Here is a 17,452-nt window from a genome sequence, read left to right as displayed (position 1 = left end):
CGCTGGGTTAGGGTTTGGGTAATTTAGTTGTGATATGAGATGACACATTGGCGGAACATGATTAACATATGCAGAACGTTACTTATAATGATCACAGTCTCACACTGTGATGCAGATAATGGAAAACCACTGGAATATCTGGGTCTGGCATATAAAGCTGTTGTTGAAAAAGTAGGCCACTTTTTAAGGTCACATCTATTAACATCGTCTTACATGCTAGGGGGTTCTCATCAAGGGAGTGAAAAAAACGATTTCACATAACTGCATTAAATTTCACATAATTTTTCCAAACTTTCACATAAATGCACAAAAGCAAAATGGTGTGCTAACAGAGATATTGACAAGAGATTCCATAACAGCAACACAAATAATTTTACAAATTCATTATGCTCTGAAAATATCTAGCTGATAAAACAAGGAGGAACACAAGAAAGTATTTACATATTTTGAAGGCAGAGGAAGATATAATTCTGAAAAAGGTGAGTGACCCCACTAGTTACATAAACTGATAACTTAACTGGCTCTCCCTGAGTTTTTACAGTTCTCCACCTCGGAGGTGGCTGTTTACTAAACAGACCTATTATTTTTTAACATGTGAAATGTGTCGGACCTGTTAACCACAGTTAATTTGAAAATCAAAGAATACATGTGTGAAGTAAAATATTAATGTATGATGTTTCAATAAAAGTATGAAAAAGTAAACAACACTGTACCACTGTCCCCTGAGAACTGAAACAAGAAAATATGCAAACAACTTAAAAAAGAACCTTGTAAACAAGACACATATAATTAAAAGAGATATACCTTAACACAGTTGTTAGAAATGGGGTCTTTGGTTGGCAGTCAGGTACCCCCTGTCCAAGCAAGGACCCTCACTCTAGTCAGGGTAAGTCACACACAATACAAATTATCCTGTGCCCACCCTCTTGTAGCTTGGCACTGAGCAGTCAGGCTTAACTTAGAAGGCAATGTGTAAAGTATTTGTGCAATAAATATGCAATAACACAGTATAGCACCACAAAAATACACCACACAGTGTTTAGAAAAATATTTGATATTTATCTGATAAAATGCAGGTCAAAACGATGTAAATGCAATAAGTATATGTTGAGATATCACTGGAAAAATGATATAAAGTGTCTTTAATCTTTTAACAGCAAGAAATACCTCTTTCAAGCAAAAGGTACCTGGTTTGCGTTCAAAATCACCGCAAAGAAACGCAAAGGAGGAGATGCAGGGAAAACAAGGGGGTGTGCGTCGATTTCTTGGGCTGCACGCGGCGATGCGTTGTTTAGTTTTCACGCAGGGACAGCTGTGCGTCGATTTCCGGCGCTCGGTAGTGGATCCTCTTCGGGTTACAGGGTTTTCTGATGTCCTCGGGACGATGCGTGGATTTCCGGCACTGGCAGGATGAAGCCACAGGGGCTGCGTCAATCCGGTGGGTGTTGCATGGAAATATCTACCGCATGGCAGGCGCTGCGTCGAATCCTTTCTTGATTCCGTGCGTCGAATTTCTGGTCGCTACGCTAGCGGTGCGTCTATCTTCACGTTGCGAAGTTGGGCTGCGTCGTTCCAGTTCGGCGTGCAGAGAATTTTTGACCGCAATGCAGGCTGTGCATCGTTTCTGGCAGGCTGTGCGTCGATTTGCGCCGCACAAGGAGTCCTTCTTGTAGAGATGAAGTCTTTTTGGTTCTGAGACTTCAGGGAGCAGGAGGCAAGCTCTATCCAAGCCCTTGGAGAGCACTTCTCAGTACAGCAAGAGAGTAGCAAGGCAGCAGGGCAACAGCAAGGCAGCAGTCCTTTACAGAAAGCAGTCAGGTATGTCCTTGGACAGCCAGGCAGTTCTTCTGGGCAGGTTGCAGATTCTGGTTAAGGTTGTCTTCTCCAGGAAGTGTCTAAGTTGGTAGTGTCAGAGAGCCTGCTTAAATACCCAAATGTGCCTTTGAAGTAGGGAGACTTCAAATAGTGGCTTAGAAGTGCACAAGGTCCCCTTTCAGTTCCATCCTGTCTGCCAGGGTCCCAGTAGGGGGTGTGGCAGTCCTTTGTGTGAGGGCAGGCTACTGTCGTTTGACATGTAAGTGTCAAAACCTCCACCCTCCCAGCCCAGGAAGACCCATTCAAAATGAAGATGTATGCAAGTGAGGCTGAGTATCCTGTGTTTGGGGTGTGTCTGAGTGAATGCACAAGGGAGCTGTCAACTAAACCTAGCGAGGCGTGGATTGGAAGGCACAAAAGCATTTAAGAGTAGAGAAATGCTCACTTTCTAAAAGTGGCATTTCTAAAATAGTAATATAAAATCCAACTTCACCATTAAGCAGGATTTTGTACCACCATTCTGGCCATACTAAATATGACCTGGTTACTCCTTTCAGATCAGGATCTACCACTCAAACAGTATATGAGGGTAGCCCCAATACTACCCTGTGAAAGGAGCAGGCTTTAGAGTAGTGCAAAAATGAATTTAGGAGTTTTACACTACCAGGACATATAGAACACACATGTTCATGTCCTGCCTTTTACCTACATAGCACCCTGCCCTATGGGCTACCTCGGGGTGACTTATATGTAGAAAAAGGGGAGTTTAAGGCTTGGCAAGTACTTTTATATGCCAAGTCGAAGTGGCAGTGAAACTGCACACACCCGCACTGCAGAGGCAGGTCTGAGACATGGTTAGGGGGCTACTTATGTGGGTGGCACAACCAGTGCTGCAGCCCACTAGTAGCATTTAATTTACAGGCCCTGGGCACATGTAGTGCACTTGACTAGGGACTTACTAGTAAATTAAGTAAGCCAATTGGGTATGAGCCAATGTCACCATGTTTTAAGGAGAGAGCATATGCACTTTAGCACTGATTAGCAGTGGTAAAGTGTGCAGAGTACTAAAGCCAGCAAAAATTAGGTCAGTAAAAGAAAAGGAGGAAGGCAAAATGTTTGGGGGTGACCCTGAAGAAAGGCCATTTCTAACAACAATGTAAAATTATTCTTGGAGTTTTGCTCTCTATGCTACTAACTCGCATTCCTGAAGAAGTTGGGTCACATACCTTGGCAGGAAAATGCCAAGGGTTTAATGATATCAAGCAGCTAGCTCCACCGAAGTGTTACTTTTTCTGATATGGCCCCCTCCGATGCATTTTTCTGCTGCAGACGGGCGTGCAATGGGTGTTACTGTGAGCGTTCCACTGCAACACCCATTTCTTTTGACGCTTTCCCAGATTTACAATAATTCATAAATCATTGGTAGCGTGAAATACCGTCACCCCAGTGGCGGCGTTAGCATGGCACAAGGAGGAGAAATATTTATATTTCTCCTTGTTTTTGCTTTTTCCATATGTGCTGAAAGAGCAAAAAGCCATGAACGATTGGACTAAAGTGCAAGGGTATCTGGGTTGAAAGGAATGATTGTTCATGTAAAGGAAGGTGTCCCTTCCTACAGATAAACAATCATTCAGTAATGCCGATTTGCTACTTCTATGTGTGTTGCATTTTGCAGCGCACATAGAAGTGACAAATCGTCATTTGTAGTTTATGTGCAGGAAGGGGCACCTTACTGCATATAAACTATCATTCCCTTCAACGCAGACATCCTTGCACTTTGGTGCAAGGATGCCAGCATTAGCTCTGGCAGCTACAGTTAGCGCTAGGGGGAAGACAGGAGTGCATTGTATTTTTGTAGATACTGCGCATCCCTGCATTTCAGCACTGACGCAGTGCAGCGCTCCCAATTTCCTTCTAAAACTGGCCCTATAGACTGTCTATCATTCGAGATCTTCTATGGATGCTTTTCAATAACGCCAGCGACTTATTTCACTTTTGCTTCTTTTGACTGTCATTATTTGCCGAGCCTTAGGACGTTTACCTGCTAACAGTTGAACTACTTCAGTGTGCACACATTGTTGGTATTGATGTGATTTGTATGTGCTTTGTCACTAATGGCTTTCATTAGCGTTTGCAGTGTGTTTTTCGCAAGAGGTTTTCACGCTGAGACACTTGCACTTTCATCATAAGAACGTTTGGCTGGGTGGTCCCAGCAACAGGAATGGTGTCTTTGCAGTTTGGAAACATAGCTTGAGAGATTGCACAGGTAACACAGGACCAGATTTTTCCCGTGTAGAGCTCCTTTCTGTCGAATCGATTGGTTCAGTGCTTGGCTGCTGGTTTTGTCGGGCGAGGGAACATAAGACCCAATTTTACCGGTCTAAAAATGTCACTGGTGATGAAGCAGAAAATGAAGGTTTTACATTTATTAGCGCTTAAACGTAGTACTGCAATAATCATGTGTGACTTTAACCGAACTAATAAAGATTGTACGGGGACAAAATGTGCCCTTAGAGTAGTTTGCCAACATTTATAAGCGTGCTTTATATAACGTGATGTATTAGAATTGCACTAATCCGACATAATCGTAAACGTATGCTACGATTTGCTTGTTTGAAATGCTTTAGCTTAGCATTACTTTAGTGGAGGCTTCGGCCTAGTTGCCTGGTCTCACGGTTTAGATGCTCGTATTTTTCCAATGTGCTATTAAACGTGTATTTTTGCTTGAAGCTGTACTTTTCCACTGAGATCGTTCACATGCTTATCTTAAAGTTTCATGCCAGCTTGGCATTTTTCTCTTTACTCCAAGGTCGATCTGCAGGTGCAGACAATGGAAGCTCTGAAAGTGAGTTAATTGGTATAAAATGTTGCAACTTGCGTACCCATCTCCAAGGATAATGTATGCTTAAGTAAAAGCTTGAGAACTGTTGTTTTTGATTGGACAATTTGAAGCTAACCTATGAACCCTCCAATGGAAGACCCTACTGGACTTGAACTGTTGTCTATAAAACCCAGGTGCACGAGAAGAAAGTAGCCATTGCCAACTTTTGCAGCCATTACCAGCCATTGCAGCCATTATTGGACATCCCGCCATTTTGTAGACTTTGCAGCTATTATGGCCCACCTTGCTGCGACGCCATTTTGAAAGAGACTTTGATGCTTTCTCTAATCGAGAGAAAGAGACTTTAAATGATTCTTGCCCTAGAGACTTTAACTTTGATTTGTCCCTTTGCATGAAGTAGTAGTTTTACCTTGCCGCCGTGAGGCAACTGCCCCGTCCACCCCTGCCCCTTTGCCCCGTCCCATGCTGATCGAAACGGTACCCATGCTGATCGAGAAACGGTACCTGTGAGACGAAGACTTCCTTGTATGCTGATCGTAATTGGTAAATATGAAAGGAAAATTGTAAAATTGCATTGTGTTTCTTTTAGGTAACCAACTGCTGATTTTTTGACAAGATCCCTAGTTAGGAGTTTTTCCAAATTAATGTTGCTAAATTGTTTCGCATGAAGCCCCACATGCCAATGCTAATTTGAGGTTAGATGAGGATTCCTTCTGTTGCACGATGCAATTTGAGACCTTGTTATGCTGACTAAATGTATGCAATTAGTTCGTTACAGATTATCGTATTAGTGATTTGCATTGCTATTATCGAATGCCTTGTTATTCAAATGTTGCATAGATTGCACTTGTTTCGCCGCTATGGACAGCTATTAATGTTCATTTATGTTTATCACTTGGTGTTGAGACACATTTATATTGTGCTAGCTTTGTTAATATAGGGAAATAAATTCACTAACTTTGAATAAACTGGTGTGGTTATTCCTGACTGAAAGGTCAGGGTTCGCCGAAAATGTATTCTGGATTAATTGTTAAGTGTTATGTTGATCATGGTATTGCTTATGTTCGTTATTGATTATTGATTTGATGCAATTGATCGATATAAGAGTACGGAGAGTTCCACTTAGCCAAAAGATTCATCGGCCTAAAGAGCGTCCGAATACAGGTAAATTATTAGTACGGACCGCTCTACCAGTAGATGGTAGCAGAGGACGGTTTCGTCTTTTGGGACCCCGTACTCTTAAAGTACATGGTGTTGAATTAACGGTTACGCCCTTTTGAGACCCCACTCGAGAAGTTGAATTAGATTTTTCTTGGGTAAAATAGATTGACAGAATGATGATGGGCTAGGTCCACCGCGACTTTCCCGGGATCTCGGAGCTTGCGAATGTAGAGAATGGAGGTGTGGAATCGGCGTTGGCGGTACTAGTGATGGTATGAGTGAAATTAGGGTTTTGCGCTTGCACAGCTTATTGCCGCAGATTGGGTGAAAAGGTTGCGAGGAATTCTTTTTTTTTCTTTTAGAGGATAGCGGAGGTGCGACTCCGAGTGTAGAAGTAGGGAAGTCGTCGAACTTCATAGAAATAGCGGAGGTGCGACTCCGAGTGTGAGAGTAGGGAAGTCGTCGAACTTCATGTGCGTGTGGCGCTTCGTGCATAAAAAGGTCCACGTGGTTGTTGTTGTTGAGACGGGCCCTGCGAGGTCAAGAGACTCCGGAGTATGTTGTTTTATGTTGTGGTCTGGGCGGTTTAGTAGGTTGATCGGGCGTGGTCAACGAGTCGGTACGTGTGTTAAGGGAGTGAAAGGAACTTCGACTTTGGGCTTTGACAAAATTCTAAGTGCACTAGAATAGATCACTGACAAGTTGAGAGCAGTCTGCGGGTCAGATTTGCTTGCGAACGTGGGGACCGAGAAAGATGGAATAACTGCTGAGGCTAGTGAAAAATCCCTAAGGTCCTGAAGCGATTGTGTTACCCTTCCTGTAGTAAACCGACAGATCTGTTTTATTTTTGGTAGCTCGCGATACATGCAAGAAGTTGTTACGAGAGGAGCTGAGTGAAGGAGGACTAGCCGCGAGGCTTTGTCAGCCGCAGTGTGTGTGAGTGTGACGTCACTAGGAGCCGCGCTGGGATAGGTTGGTTGGAGAGAAGGGTCGCGCACGGATTGGACGCAGTCCGTGGGGCTCGATTGGAATGGGAAAGGCAAGCGAAGAGTATTCCGGGAATTAAAGTCACCTATTGATTACAAATTTTGTGAAATAAAAGACGAGAAAATGAAATTTTTTAAAGCATTAAGGAGTGCGATGAAGGGGGAGTCTTACATTAAAGCGAGCGTAGGAGAGGAGACGCCGCCCGAAGGTACACCAGCTTACATTGTAATGGAGGAAAAAGGGGTAGCTCCGTGCCTTTGGCTAAAGCAATGGCACAAGCTGACAGAGAAGCATGGGAGCGTAGCATTCCCGATTCATGGGACATTCAATATAAGGATCCTAGAAAATTTGACATTCACGATGTACGACATGAAGGTACCTCCAAGGCCAGCACAGTTTGAGGCTCTAGCAATTTGGGAACTGATGGCTAGACAGCAACAGCAAAATAAGTTCGAGACCAGGATAAGGAAGGTAGAAAAGACACTAGCGGACGCTAGGTGGGATAATGCACAGAAGGTGTGGAGGTCAGATGTACTGCAGGGGATAAAATTGTTTCCCGCAATTACTAAGGAAGAAGAGGAGACAGGTAAGAAAGCTACCTGTAAGACAAACAGGAGGTGTTCCAAGGATAGAGAGGACGAGGAAAAGTTGAGAAGAGGAGTTAGAGGATGAGGAGTTAATCATGCAATTGCTGAACGACCGTCCACCACCTTATGCAGAGAGTGGACAAGGTCCAAGTACCAGTTCTGCCCCTCCGGCATCGGTACAGAACAATGAAACTCAGAGTTCAGGGGCTTCATCGGGATCTAAGGACCCGAGTCTACTGTTCACCCCGCAGATACCGCAGGTTAGGAGAATATATCCAGATGTGCCTATGCTGAAACCAGCAGAAAATTATCAGCCGCAGATGCCAGGGTACTATAGTAGTGACAACGGTGCAGGAATGATTCTAGATCCAACCGTAAGGGGAGTACAGAATGGTCACAACACGACATTGGCACAAGTTGAATCAACTCAGTTTCTGATGCCTCAAAAGCAGATGCAGGGGGGAAATGCACATGCTCAGATGACGGGGAGTCAAATGGGCATGCCGGCAATGATGACCCGTAGTGTGGGAATGAACATGCCTCAGAACATGGGAAATGGACAAAACCCAGATGCGATATCGCTACCCATTACTGTAGGTCCACCGGTACCTCTGTACAGTCAGCCTAATTTAGGTATGAGCGGTCAGGGATCAATGCTGCAGAATGGGTCAGAAAGGAGGTGCATAGAAAACACTCCAGGGATAACTCCGATAGCGGCTCAGCCAACTGGATCTGGGACCTTGATGGAGTTTAGTCCCATATGTGCTCAGTCAACACTGGAGAGGTCGAGTCCCCCACTGGTGATACCGCTGTCATCGAATACTGAAAAGTTGCCGCAACCATCAATGGCAGTCGATGTGAATGCTACACTGATGGGGTTGAATGCGCAACAGCTGACACAATGGTTCAACAGTCTAAATTCCACACAAAGTTCAGCCAGTGGGAAGGGAGAAGATTATATGAATAGGGTCAGGTTGAACATGGAAGCACAAGAATTGGTGGAAGGGACTATGGGTGTGAATAGGTTAGAGCCCTACTCGGAAGAAGAGCTGAGGTATCTATGTCCCAGGATTACGAAGGAAGTGAATAAGGTACATAAAAGCTTGCAGGAAATAGCTGACAAAAACCGGGTTGATATAGACAAGACGAAACACTTGAGCAGGAGCTATAGGTTGGATTTCGGGACCACAGATTTTGAACACATGAGGTCAGCAGGTATGAAGGCGCACCTTAGAGAATTGCTGCAGAGTGCACAAGTGTGGAGGTGCTTAGACAAGTGGGAAAGCAGGTGGGTAAAGAGAAAGGAAAAGAGGAGGGACAGTGCTACAGAACTCAACGAGAAAAGACCACAGAGTAGCGAGGCAGTAACCATGTTACCAATGAGGGAGACAGCAGGGGGAAAATTAATACATGTACCATGGCACAGAAGCGACATTCAGTCTTTTACGGATGATTTTCCCAAACTGAGAGAGAAACCGATTGAATGGTATCAACAGACTGACAGGTTTGTGAAGCTTGCAAAATGTCTTTGGGAAGACCTGAACACTCTCTTTGAGATTGTGGTTCCAGCAGATTTGTGGGAGGATTGCAAAAGAGCTGTAGGTTGGCCGACAAGTGAACCAGAGGGAGACGGGTGCACCATCACCTATGGTGATGAGCTTGTACTATAAGGTGATTGAGCATTTGAAGACGAAGGTTGCCGCGAAAAATGTGGATTGGCAGAAGATCGATCGAACAGCCCAAGAGGCTAAAGAGTCGATTCATAGTTACTATGAGAGGTTGTTGAAGGCGTTCAAAAACTACAGCGGCACGGAAACAATAGAGGCGAAGGATATGCTTCATTTTGTGTTTAGATTTGTGGAAGGGCTGAGACCAGAGATAAGTCAGATGATAAAGTCGCATTTGATTTGTTGGCAGTCGAAACCTATTGATGAGGTGTTGAATTATGCGAAATACTGTAGCGACGAAATTGAAGTGAAACAGAAAAGGTTGAAAGAGAAGGTGATGATGATGCAACATAAAGCAGCTCAGACAGGTCTGCAAGGTTTGCAAGGGATGCAAGGGTTCCAACAGCAGGTACCGCAACCGCAGCTGCAGTTGCAGGGAAATATGATGTTTCAGCCACAGGCCAGAGGCAGAGGCAGAGGAGGTTTTACGAATAATGGTCCGGATTTGAACACTGTTGTGACTGGTGTGCAGGCAATGAAGAAGGTGATGCCGTGTCACGTGTGCGGAATTGTCGGTCATTGGAAACGCGAATGCCCGATGGTGGTGCAGGAAGGTGCAGGTGCAGGTGCAGGTGTTGGTCAGCAAAACAATGATGTCAATGCATTTCAGACAATGAGGGGACCGAAAATGAGAGGTCCAAGCCCACATTTTCAGACCGTAAATCAGTTGCAGGGATTACAACCTATGCAGCAGATGCAGATGCCTCGTATGCAGATGACGCAAATGCAGCCAATGCAACAGCAGTTACCCATGGTACCTAATCAGCAAATGCAAATACCTTTGGCACCAATGAGTCAGCAGCAAGTGATGGTTCCTCCACAGGTCTCGGGTCAGGTAATGAGTACAAATGGCACAGTACAACAGTTCCCACTACACAGTGAGAGTGGAATAAACAATGTATGGGAGAGTGAAAGTTCAGAAGAAGAAGGAGATTGTGTGCTTGCAGCATCCTTGGAAGTTGATCAAAAGGGTCCGTACGTAGAGGGAAGAGTAATGGGTCATCGTGTTTCATTCTTGGTTGACACAGGAGCCACACGTTCAACTGTTAAGAGCAGTGAAGTACCAAATTTGCCACTCTCAGGGAGGACAGTTCAAGTGGTGGGAGTAGCAAACAGGCACCTGACGAACACAATAACAGATCCGGTACCAGTCAGCATCGGTAACTATCAAGGGGTGCATCAGTTTGTGGTATGTGACTCAAGCCCGATAGCACTATTAGGAAGAGACCTATTGTGCAAATTGGGTTGTTCGATCATGTGTTCGAACGAAGGAATAACAATCCAGACGAGTAGTGATGGGGAAGAAGAGGACAGTGTAGAGGGGGATGAGATGGAAACTGTTGATGAAGAATATCCTCTGATTTGTCTTTTCCCGATGATAACTGAAGAAGATATTCCAGCTGAATTACGGGAAACAGTCGGAAAGGAAGTGTGGGATATGACAGGGAAAGAGGTGGGATTGATGAAAGGAGTGGAACCAGTGAAAGTGACTGTAAAGCCCAATGCAATCTTTCCCCAGACCCCACAATACCACATGGCACAAGATACCCTCATGAAAGTTGCCCAACTTATTGACGAATTTGTAAAACAGGGGGTACTGAAAGAAGTGTTAAGCAGTCCATGTAATTCACCAATAATGGGACTAATAAAGCCAAGTGGAAAGGTCCGACTTGTGCAGGACTTGAGGAAAATAAATGACATCATAGTCAAGTGTTGCCCTGTCGTACCAAATCCAGCTGTGATAATGTTTCAAGTCCCTTGCGATGCCGAATGGTTCTCAGTCATCGACTTGTCACAAGCATTCTTTTCTGTGCCTCTCCATGAGGACAGCCAATTCCTCTTTTGTTTCAAATTCCTAGACAGAGTGTACAGTTGGTGTCGAATTCCTCAAGGGTTCTCTGAGTCACCGTCAATATTCAATCAGATTCTAAAGAAAGACTTGGAGGCATTAGAATTGCCATTCGAGTCAACCCTAGTACAGTACATTGATGACTTACTGATCGCATCAAAGACAGAAAGTGGCTGCACAGCCGACACCATTGCTCTGTTGAACCATTTGGGAAGGAATGGACACAAGGTGTCTCCTTCCAAATTGCAGTTCTGTCAGAAGAAAGTGAAATATTTGGGTCACCAGATAGAGAAAGGGTCGCGGAGAATAATGAAGGAAAGAATAACAAGTGTACTTCAAATGAGTCCACCTAAGACAAGGAGGGAGGTGAGGAAGTTTTTGGGAATGGTGGGCTACTGTCGCCAGTGGATTCCCAACTTCTCAACTCTAGCAAAGCCTTTACTGAAACTGACCCAGAAGGATGCCTTGGATAACATTGAACTGAAAGGAGATGAGATGGATGCTTTTGTTGAATTGAAAGAGTGCATGTGCAGGGCTCCAGCTTTAGGTATGCCTGATTACACAAAGCATTTCACATTGTTTTGTCATGAACGTGATGCATGTTCTTTGTCTGTCTTGACTCAAGCCCATGGTGGCGTAAACAGACCAGTAGCGTATTTTTCAGCTACTTTGGATCCGGTCACAGCAGCACTCCCAGGGTGTTTGTGCGCCGTAGCAGCAGTTGGTATCAGCCTCACTCAGAGTGAAGGAATAGTGATGGGACACCCAGTAACAGTCATGGTCCCTCACTCAGTTGAGATACTTTTGACCCGCTCCCGAACGCAACACATGACTGGAGCAAGACTCACAAGGTATGAGACGGTAATTCTGGGCTCACCGAATGTGCAGCTGAAAAGGTGCATTACGTTGAATACAGCAACCTTGCTTCCTGGTGAAAATGCTGAAATTGAGAACGCTGAAGACGTCGAGCATGACTGCCTTCAGGTGACTGAATTTTGCACAAAACCTCGACCTGACATTAAGGATACTAAGCTTGATGAAAATGACCAAATTGTTTTTGTTGATGGTTCATGTCTAAGAGATGGGATGGGAATTTTGAAAGCAGGATATGCTGTATGTACTGTAACAGGTGTCTTGGAAGCGGGCTGGCTTCAAGGAGTCTATTCTGCACAAGTAGCAGAACTTGTAGCCCTTACAAGAGCATGTCAACTGTCTGCATTGATGAAAGTCACCATTTACACTGATAGTCAGTACGGGTTTGGAATTGTGCACGACTTTGGACAACTATGGTCACAGAGAGGTTTCCTGACTTCTTCAGGATCTCCAGTCAAAAACGGGGAGAGAATAAGGGAATTGTTACACGCCATTCAAATGCCAGCTCAAGTTGCAGTGGTAAAGTGCAGTGCTCATACAAAAGGACAGGACTATGTTTCTCTGGGAAATGCATATGCGGATCAAGTCGCAAGATTTTATGCCTTGAACTGTATATTACTAAGGGATGAATGGAATTCGATAAGTGAGCCAGAACTCGAACAAGCTGAAGCATTTGCCTTAAAGGTCGTAGATACAATAGATGAACTAAAAGCATTACAGAATAACGTCAGGGAGGATGAGAGAGATTCCTGGATTAAATTACAGTGTATAAAGAGACCAGACGAGTTATGGGTTTCAAATGAGGGAAAATTTGTTTTGCCAAACAGTCTCTTATCACAGCTTGCGCGGTTCTATCATGGGCAAGCTCACCTAGGGAGAGATGCCATGATAAGATTGTTCAAAACTGATTGGTTTAACCCCAGATTTCGTCAAGCTGCAGAAGCAGTTTGCCATCGATGTGTCACTTGCCAGCAGATGAACCCAGGAAAGGGAACGGTTGTGAACGCGAGCCACATTGGTAGGGCAAGTGGCCTGTTTAGTCGTATGCAGATAGATTTCATTGAGATGCCTGTGCATGGAGGTCTAAAGTATGTGTTGGTGATTGTGTGCATTTTTAGTCACTGGATTGAGGCATACCCTACACGTAGAAATGACAGCCTTACAGGTGCAAAGCTACTGTTGAGAGAGTTGATACCACGTTTCGGATTCCCGATCTCTTTAGAATCAGATAGGGGAAGTCACTTCAATAACGAGGTGATAAAGTTACTTTGCGAAGCGCTGAACATTGAGCAAAAACTGCATTGTAGCTATCGCCCTGAAGCATCAGGACTGGTGGAGCAGATGAATGGTACACTGAAATCAAGAATGGCGAAAATATGTGCATCGACAAATTTGAAATGGCCTGACACATTGCCCTTGGCGCTAATGTCAATGAGAAACACCCCTGATAGAAAGACTGGATTGTCTCCGCACGAAATTCTCATGGGCAGGGCTATGAGACTTCCTGCAGTTCCCGCAAACGCGCTTTTGAATATTACAGATGATATGGTGTTAGACTACTGCAAGGGTCTGGCTGACGTGGTTCGCTCTTTCTCTCACCAGGTGGAAGCAACCACCTTACCACCGATCCAAGGTCCAGGACATGCACTGAAAGCAGGTGACTGGGTCGTGGTAAAGAAGCACGTGAGGAAGTCGTGTCTGGAACCCCGTTGGAAAGGCCCTTTCCAAGTGATCCTGACGACAACTACCGCTGTGAAGTGTGCGGGGGTTCCCAACTGGATCCACGCCAGTCACACAAAGAAAGTGTTGTGTCCCACAGATGAGGAAGTTGAAGCGCTGAAACTGCCAGTGCCTGATAAAACAGTGCTGAGTGCTGAGACAGAACAAAACCGAACTGAAAGCGAACAGGCAGAAGCAGGAGAGAGAGAGATATTATTGGAGGATGAAGAGACAAACTCACTTGGGGAAGACCAAGGAGAAAGTTCAGACAGCGACGAAGAAGCTGAAGGTGACAAAGAACCTGAAGCAGCTGAGGGTAGCAAAGAGCCTGAAGCAGCTGAGGGTGACAAAGAACCTGAAGCAGCTGAAAGTGATACAGAGCCTGACGAAAGTAACGGTGACGAAGGGCTCGAAAAAGGTGAAAAAGCAGGAGAGCCTGATCAGAGGAGGGCTTTCCCAGAAGCAGACGATACAGAAAAAGAAAAAGAGAACGTGATTGATTCCCCAGAAGGAGGGGACAAGGCAGAACAGAACGAAACAGTTCAAACTTCTACAGAAAAAGTCGCAGGTCCAACAAATGGACATGGTGCAAAGAGGAGACTAAGTATATCACCAGTAAAACAAAGGACTGAAGACAGTTTGAACGACGGAGGAAGGCCAAAAGTGACAGAGAAAAGAAAGGAAGTGTCTGTCGTGGTACTATCCCCGAGTGGAGAAAAAGACTTGACAAAAGAGGAAAGTACCAGCGAGGCAGAATCGAAAAGAGAAGCAAAATTGAAAAGGAAAAGGATACCGAATAGGAGATATTCCGGTCCAGAATGGGCATATGCAGTCAATGACGATTGGACTGACGAGTTTGTATCTCTAAGCATCGAGAACGAAGAAGAAGAGATACCAATAGAAAAGAAAAGTTTTATGGACAGTGTTGATTGAAAGGGTGATAAATGACATTGCCTGCTACAATCTAAAGTGATAAAACCAGCTGAGACATTGCTAAACCGGATGAGACATTTGCTAAACCGATAAAGACTGAGTTATTGCCGAATTGAGACAAATGCTGCTAACCGATAAGTGACTGGCCTCTTGAAGAAAACTGTGTGAACATTGCGCTCGTTCAGCTTTGTAACTGAATTGCTAAATAGTTTCTTTACAGGTGCTTCTAGCTCTCTGATTCTATACAGATCATGACGCAAAACAGTAGAAAGAAATATTGTAAATATGCGTGTATAGGCTTAATAATTGCATGTGTACTAATAATAATGGCAATAGTGCTTGCAATGCATGGAAGGGGTGAGAATGAGAAAATTGACGCTTCTACTTTTGCTCCTGTTACTGTCTCTGAACTAACCGCATTGAAAAGATTAGAAATAGACGAGAGACTCTTGCATGATAAGAAAGAGCTTTCGTATAATGTTTTCTATCGCTTGCTAACAGAATATGTTGAGACTATGGATGCGAAAGATTGTTATGTGTGTACACAAATACCGACATCAGTAAAGGAAGGGGTGACTTATCACCACATGCCTCTTACATACGGGATTACATGTAGTATAGTAATGTCTAGGTTTTATGGTCAAACTAACATACAGTATGTTTACTCGAATTATGATGTTACCTTTGCATATGTTCCTATAATAGCGCAGCTAAGCCAGATTGCTAAAGATTGGGATGCTAAAATAATGAGGGAATTTTTCGAGCCAATGCTACCTTTTGAAACGGCTCACGCTCATAGGGAAAATCTTACCTGCTCGCTCTCTGCAGTAGAAATAAGCTTTTTAGATCGTACAGATGATAGAAGGGCACAAATGAATGCAAAATTAGAAAAAGAGCTACATAAGAGGACTTCAGTAGATAATTATGATTTTGCTGCAATAAAGACACAAGGGAGAATAGCTTTAGATGCTTGGCATGTAGGGAAATTTTGTATATATCGAGGTGAATATTATTATGATAACATTTTTGTAGGAGCGAGTGAGTGTAAACATACGTTTATCTTTAATGCCAAATGGACATTCATGATGAACGGACTTGGCCCTGTCATTCCAGGTGTATATTACATTTGTGGATATAATGCCTATTATCGTCTTCCAAAGGGATGGTGGGGGAGATGTTATTTGGGTATAGTGTTCCCAAAGGTTTATCAACTGGATGACCTATCGATGATTCAAAAGACATCTGGATCCCATCGTATCCAGAAAAGAGAGACCGCAGCTGCTGTGATAGGAGATATATTTGGAGCCATGATTCCTTCATTGGGAGTTGTGCTGAATTCCATCAAAATAAGAAAGTTGTCTACTATAGTGGATAACATGTTGACAAAGTTTTCAGGTGCTACAATCCTGATAGATGCTGAACTTGCAGCGGAAAGAGCTATGACTCTTCAAAATAGGCTTGCTTTAGACATTCTTTTAGCAAAGGATGGCGGCGTTTGCAAAATGCTTGGTGCACGACACTGTTGTACGTATATTCCCGACAATAGTGTGAAGATTAAAACTATGCTTGCTAATCTAACAAAAGAGAGTGCAGATTTGAAGGAATTGAAAGAACAAGGAGTGTGGGAGAAGGTGGGAAAAGGACTTGCTTCAGTGGGAAATTGGATTGGGGGAATTTGGAATGGAATATTACTAAAAATAATACAGGGAATATTAATTGTACTGATTTGCATATTTGGAATTTGGGGAATAAAAAGGGGAATAATAATGATAATGGAAAGAATTAAAAGAAGAAAGGAAGAGAAAAGAATGAAAAGAATGGCAGAAGAATACAAAGCGAAAACTAGGGGAATTAAAAGGAAAAGAGAACTGACAGAATTTTAATGGAATAAAATTTGTGGGCATGGTTTGGTGTGATGACAAGTAGTCATCAGAGGAGGGATTGATGAAGCAGAAAATGAAGGTTTTACATTTATTAGCGCTTAAACGTAGTACTGCAATAATCATGTGTGACTTTAACCGAACTAATAAAGATTGTACGGGGACAAAATGTGCCCTTAGAGTAGTTTGCCAACATTTATAAGCGTGCTTTATATAACGTGATGTATTAGAATTGCACTAATCCGACATAATCGTAAACGTATGCTACGATTTGCTTGTTTGAAATGCTTTAGCTTAGCATTACTTTAGTGGAGGCTTCGGCCTAGTTGCCTGGTCTCACGGTTTAGATGCTCGTATTTTTCCAATGTGCTATTAAACGTGTATTTTTGCTTGAAGCTGTACTTTTCCACTGAGATCGTTCACATGCTTATCTTAAAGTTTCGTGCCAGCTTGGCATTTTTCTCTTTACTCCAAGGTCGATCTGCAGGTGCGGACAATGGAAGCTCTGAAAGTGAGTTAATTGGTATAAAATGTTGCAACTTGCGTACCCATCTCCAAGGATAATGTATGCTTAAGTAAAAGCTTGAGAACTGTTGTTTTTGATTGGACAATTTGAAGCTAACCTATGAACCCTCCAATGGAAGACCCTACTGGACTTGAACTGTTGTCTATAAAACCCAGGTGCACGAGAAGAAAGTAGCCATTGCCAACTTTTGCAGCCATTACCAGCCATTGCAGCCATTATTGGACATCCCGCCATTTTGTAGACTTTGCAGCTATTATGGCCCACCTTGCTGCGACGCCATTTTGAAAGAGACTTTGATGCTTTCTCTAATCGAGAGAAAGAGACTTTAAATGATTCTTGCCCTAGAGACTTTAACTTTGATTTGTCCCTTTGCATGAAGTAGTAGTTTTACCTTGCCGCCGTGAGGCAACTGTCCCGTCCACCCCTGCCCCTTTGCCCCGTCCCATGCTGATCGAAACGGTACCCATGCTGATCGAGAAACGGTACCTGTGAGACGAAGACTTCCTTGTATGCTGATCGTAATTGGTAAATATGAAAGGAAAATTGTAAAATT

The 17,452-nt window shown here is 43.7% G+C and overlaps 1 protein-coding gene across 1 annotated transcript in view; it reads right to left on the bottom strand.

Moving 5' to 3' along the window:
- CNTNAP2 (contactin associated protein 2) overlaps positions 1-17,452 on the bottom strand; it is a 2,759,350-nt gene that overhangs the window by 2,512,481 nt on the left and 229,417 nt on the right. The gene's annotated exons all lie outside the window — the stretch shown is intronic.

Source organism: Pleurodeles waltl, chromosome 10 (genome assembly GCF_031143425.1).
Source record: "Pleurodeles waltl isolate 20211129_DDA chromosome 10, aPleWal1.hap1.20221129, whole genome shotgun sequence".
Lineage (NCBI taxonomy): Eukaryota > Metazoa > Chordata > Amphibia > Caudata > Salamandridae > Pleurodeles > Pleurodeles waltl.
The sequence above is the reverse complement of the archived record's forward strand: the minus strand, read 5'-3'. Positions and strand labels throughout refer to the sequence as shown.